Raw genomic sequence first — 6,034 nt, forward strand, 5'->3', positions numbered from 1 at the left:
CATTATCGAGCAACATTTTAAGGAACGGAATCCAAGTATCATGGTGAATTGAGTAGGTGCAAAATAGGATTCGCATGTAATAAGCTTGTTATTCAAGATAGAGCAACGTTTTAACGAACTGAAACACTGTTTCTTTGTGAATTCAGTTAGTTCCTAGTAGCCTGCTCTTGTAATATGTGTACTTTTAAAGATTTATAAAAATTTGGTGAGCCGAATCTGAGTAACATGGTGAATTCGGTTTGTTCCCAATAGGCCGCAGTAGTAATAAGTGGACTGTTCGGGATATAGAAAAATTTTCACGAATGGAATCAAAATTTCTAGGCGAATTCAGTGAGTTCCCAATGGGACATGCTTGTATGAGTTTGCTTTTCATTATCTAGCAACATTTTAAGGAACGGAATCCAAGGATCATGATGAATTGAGTAGGTTCCCAATAGGATTCACATGTAATAAGCTTGTTATTCAGGATAGAGCAACGTTTTAACGAACTGAAACACTGTTTCTTTGTGAATTCAGTTAGTTCCTAGTAGCCTGCTCTTGTAATATGTGTACTTTTAAAGATTTATAAAAATTTGGTGAGCCGAATCTGAGTAACATGGTGAATTCGGTTAGTTCCCAATAGGACGCAGTAGTAATAAGTGGACTGTTGGTGATATAGAAAAATTTTCACGAATGGAATCAAAATTTCTAGGCGAATTCAGTGAGTTCCCAATGGGACATGCTTGTATGAGTTGGCTCTTCAATATCGAGCAACATTTTAAGGAACGGAATCCAAGTATCATGGTGAATTGAGTAGGTTCCCAATAGGATTCGCATGTAATAAGCTTGTTATTCAAGATAGAGCAACGTTTTAACGAACTGAAACACTGTTTCTTTGTGAATTCAGTTCGTTCCTAGTAGCGTGCTCTTGTAATATGTGTACTTTTAAAGATTTATAAAAATTTGGTGAGCCGAATCTGAGTAACATGGTGAATTCGGTTAGTTCCCAATAGGCCGCAGTAGTAATAAGTGGACTGTTCGGGATATAGAAAAATTTTCACGAATGGAATCAAAATTTCTAGGCGAATTCAGTGAGTTCCCAATGGGACATGCTTGTATGAGTTTGCTTTTCATTATCGAGCAACATTTTAAGGAACGGAATCCAAGTATCATGGTGAATTGAGTAGGTGCAAAATAGGATTCGCATGTAATAAGCTTGTTATTCAAGATAGAGCAACGTTTTAACGAACTGAAACACTGTTTCTTTGTGAATTCAGTTAGTTCCTAGTAGCCTGCTCTTGTAATATGTGTACTTTTAAAGATTTATAAAAATTTGGTGAGCCGAATCTGAGTAACATGGTGAATTCGGTTAGTTCCCAATAGGCCGCAGTAGTTATAAGTGGACTGTTCGGGATATAGAAAAATTTTCACGAACGGAATCAAAATTTCTAGGCGAATTCAGTGAGTTCCCAATGGGACATGCTTGTATGAGTTTGCTTTTCATTATCGAGCAACATTTTAAAGAACGGAATCCAAGTATCATGGTGAATTGAGTAGGTTCCCAATAGGATTCGCATGTAATAAGCTTGTTATTCAGGATAGAGCAACGTTTTAACGAACTGAAACACTGTTTCTTTGTGAATTCAGTTAGTTCCTAGTAGCCTGCTCTTGTAATATGTGTACTTTTAAAGATTTATAAAAATTTGGTGAGCCGAATCTGAGTAACATGGTGAATTCGGTTAGTTCCCAATAGGCCGCAGTAGTAATAAGTGGACTGTTCGGGATATAGAAAAATTTTCACGAATGGAATTCAAAATTTCTAGGCGAATTCAGTGAGTTCCCAATGGGACATGCTTGTATGAGTTTGCTTTTCATTATCGAGCAACATTTTAAGGAACGGAATCCAAGTATCATGGTGAATTGAGTAGGTGCAAAATAGGATTCGCATGTAATAAGCTTGTTATTCAAGATAGAGCAACGTTTTAACGAACTGAAACACTGTTTCTTTGTGAATTCAGTTAGTTCCTAGTAGCCTGCTCTTGTAATATGTGTACTTTTAAAGATTTATAAAAATTTGGTGAGCCGAATCTGAGTAACATGGTGAATTCGGTTTGTTCCCAATAGGCCGCAGTAGTAATAAGTGGACTGTTCGGGATATAGAAAAATTTTCACGAATGGAATCAAAATTTCTAGGCGAATTCAGTGAGTTCCTAATGGGACATGCTTGTATGAGTTTGCTTTTCATTATCTAGCAACATTTTAAGGAACGGAATCCAAGGATCATGATGAATTGAGTAGGTTCCCAATAGGATTCGCATGTAATAAGCTTGTTATTCAGGATAGAGCAACGTTTTAACGAACTGAAACACTGTTTCTTTGTGAATTCAGTTAGTTCCTAGTAGCCTGCTCTTGTAATATGTGTACTTTTAAAGATTTATAAAAATTTGGTGAGCCGAATCTGAGTAACATGGTGAATTCGGTTAGTTCCCAATAGGACGCAGTAGTAATAAGTGGACTGTTGGTGATATAGAAAAATTTTCACGAATGGAATCAAAATTTCTAGGCGAATTCAGTGAGTTCCCAATGGGACATGCTTGTATGAGTTTGCTCTTCAATATCGAGCAACATTTTAAGGAACGGAATCCAAGTATCATGGTGAATTGAGTAGGTTCCCAATAGGATTCGCATGTAATAAGCTTGTTATTCAAGATAGAGCAACGTTTTAACGAACTGAAACACTGTTTCTTTGTGAATTCAGTTCGTTCCTAGTAGCGTGCTCTTGTAATATGTGTACTTTTAACGATTTATAAAAATTTGGTGAGCCGAATCTGAGTAACATGGTGAATTCGGTTAGTTCCCAATAGGCCGCAGTAGTAATAAGTGGACTGTTCGGGATATAGAAAAATTTTCACGAATGGAATTAAAATTTCTAGGCGAATTCAGTGAGTTCCCAATGGGACATGCTTGTATGAGTTTGCTTTTCATTATCGAGCAACATTTTAAGGAACGGAATCCAAGTATCATGGTGAATTGAGTAGGTGCAAAATAGGATTCGCATGTAATAAGCTTGTTATTCAAGATAGAGCAACGTTTTAACGAACTGAAACACTGTTTCTTTGTGAATTCAGTTAGTTCCTAGTAGCCTGCTCTTGTAATATGTGTACTTTTAAAGATTTATAAAAATTTGGTGAGCCGAATCTGAGTAACATGGTGAATTCGGTTAGTTCCCAATAGGCCGCAGTAGTTATAAGTGGACTGTTCGGGATATAGAAAAATTTTCACGAACGGAATCAAAATTTCTAGGCGAATTCAGTGAGTTCCCAATGGGACATGCTTGTATGAGTTTGCTTTTCATTATCGAGCAACATTTTAAAGAACGGAATCCAAGTATCATGGTGAATTGAGTAGGTTCCCAATAGGATTCGCATGTAATAAGCTTGTTATTCAGGATAGAGCAACGTTTTAACGAACTGAAACACTGTTTCTTTGTGAATTCAGTTAGTTCCTAGTAGCCTGCTCTTGTAATATGTGTACTTTTAAAGATTTATAAAAATTTGGTGAGCCGAATCTGAGTAACATGGTGAATTCGGTTAGTTCCCAATAGGACGCAGTAGTAATAAGTGGACTGTTGGGGATATGGAAAAATTTCCACGAATGGAATCAAAATTTCTAGGCGAATTCAGTGAGTTCCCAATGGGACATGCTTGTATGAGTTTGGTTTTCATTATCGAGCAACATTGAAAGGAACGGAATCCAAGTATCATGGTGAATTGAGTAGGTTCCCAATAGGATTCGCATGTAATAAGCTTGTTATTCAAGATAGAGCAACGTTTTAACGAACTGAAACACTGTTTCTTTGTGAATTCAGTTAGTTCCTAGTAGCCTGCTCTTGTAATATGTGTACTTTTAAAGATTTATAAAAATTTGTTGAGCCGAATCTGAGTAACATGGTGAATTCGGTTAGTTCCCAATAGGACGCAGTAGTAATAAGTGGACTGTTGGGGATATAGAAAAATTTTCACGAATGGAATCAAAATTTCTAGGCGAATTCAGTGAGTTCCCAATGGGACATGCTTGTATGAGTTTGCTCTTCAATATCGAGCAACATTTTAAGGAACGGAATCCAAGTATCATGGTGAATTGAGTAGGTTCCCAATAGGATTCGCATGTAATAAGCTTGTTATTCAAGATAGAGCAACGTTTTAACGAACTGAAACACTGTTTCTTTGTGAATTCAGTTCGATCCTAGTAGCCTGCTCTTGTAATATGTGTACTTTTAAAGATTTATAAAAATTTGGTGAGCCGAATCTGAGTAACATGGTGAATTCGGTTAGTTCCCAATAGGCCGCAGTAGTAATAAGTGGACTGTTCGGGATATAGAAAAATTTTCACGAATGGAATTCAAAATTTCTAGGCGAATTCAGTGAGTTCCCAATGGGACATGCTTGTATGAGTTTGCTTTTCATTATCGAGCAACATTTTAAGGAACGGAATCCAAGTATCATGGTGAATTGAGTAGGTGCAAAATAGGATTCGCATGTAATAAGCTTGTTATTCAAGATAGAGCAACGTTTTAACGAACTGAAACACTGTTTCTTTGTGAATTCAGTTAGTTCCTAGTAGCCTGCTCTTGTAATATGTGTACTTTTAAAGATTTATAAAAATTTGGTGAGCCGAATCTGAGTAACATGGTGAATTCGGTTAGTTCCCAATAGCCCGCAGTAGTTATAAGTGGACTGTTCGGGATATAGAAAAATTTTCACGAACGGAATCAAAATTTCTAGGCGAATTCAGTGAGTTCCCAATGGGACATGCTTGTATGAGTTTGCTTTTCATTATCGAGCAACATTTTAAAGAACGGAATCCAAGTATCATGGTGAATTGAGTAGGTTCCCAATAGGATTCGCATGTAATAAGCTTGTTATTCAAGATAGAGCAACGTTTTAACGAACTGAAACACTGTTTCTTTGTGAATTCAGTTAGTTCCTAGTAGCCTGCTCTTGTAATATGTGTACTTTTAAAGATTTATAAAAATTTGGTGAGCCGAATCTGAGTAACATGGTGAATTCGGTTAGTTCCCAATAGGCCGCAGTAGTAATAAGTGGACTGTTCGGGATATAGAAAAATTTTCACGAATGGAATCAAAATTTCTAGGCGAATTCAGTGAGTTCCCCATGGGACATGCTTGTATGAGTTTGCTCTTCAATATCGAGCAACATTTTAAGGAACGGAATCCAAGTATCATGGTGAATTGAGTAGGTTCCCAATAGGATTCGCATGTAATAAGCTTGTTATTCAAGATAGAGCAACGTTTTAACGAACTGAAAAACTGTTTCTTTGTGAATTCAGTTCGTTCCTAGTAGCCTGCTCTTGTAATATGTGTACTTTTAAAGATTTATAAAAATTTGGTGAGCCGAATCTGAGTAACATGGTGAATTCGGTTAGGTCCCAATAGGCCGCAGTAGTAATAAGTGGACTGTTCGGGATATAGAAAAATTTTCACGAATGGAATCAAAATTTCTAGGCGAATTCAGTGAGTACCCAATGGGACATGCTTGTATGAGTTTGCTTTTCAATATCGAGCAACAGTTTAAGGAACGGAATCCAAGTATCATGGTGAATTGAGTAGGTTCCCAATAGGATTTGCATGTAATAAGCTTGTTATTCAAGATAGAGCAACGTTTTAACGAACTGAAACACTGTTTCTTTGTGAATTCAGTTAGTTCCTAGTAGCCTGCTCTTGTAATATGTGTATTTTAAAGATTTATAAAAATTTGGTGAGCCGAATCTGAGTAACATGGTGAATTCGGTTAGTTCCCACTAGGCCGCAGTAGTAATAAGTGGACTGTTCGGGATATAGAAAAATTTTCACGAATGGAATCAAAATTTCTAGGCGAATTCAGTGAGTTCCCAATGGGACATGCTTGTATGAGTTTGCTTTTCATTATCGAGCAACATTTTAAGGAACGGAATCCAAGTATCATGGTGAATTGAGTAGGTTCCCAATAGGATTCGCATGTAATAAGCTTGTTATTCAAGATAGAGCAACGTTTTA

Source organism: Rattus norvegicus, chromosome 11, assembly GCF_036323735.1.
Source record: "Rattus norvegicus strain BN/NHsdMcwi chromosome 11, GRCr8, whole genome shotgun sequence".
NCBI lineage: Eukaryota > Metazoa > Chordata > Mammalia > Rodentia > Muridae > Rattus > Rattus norvegicus.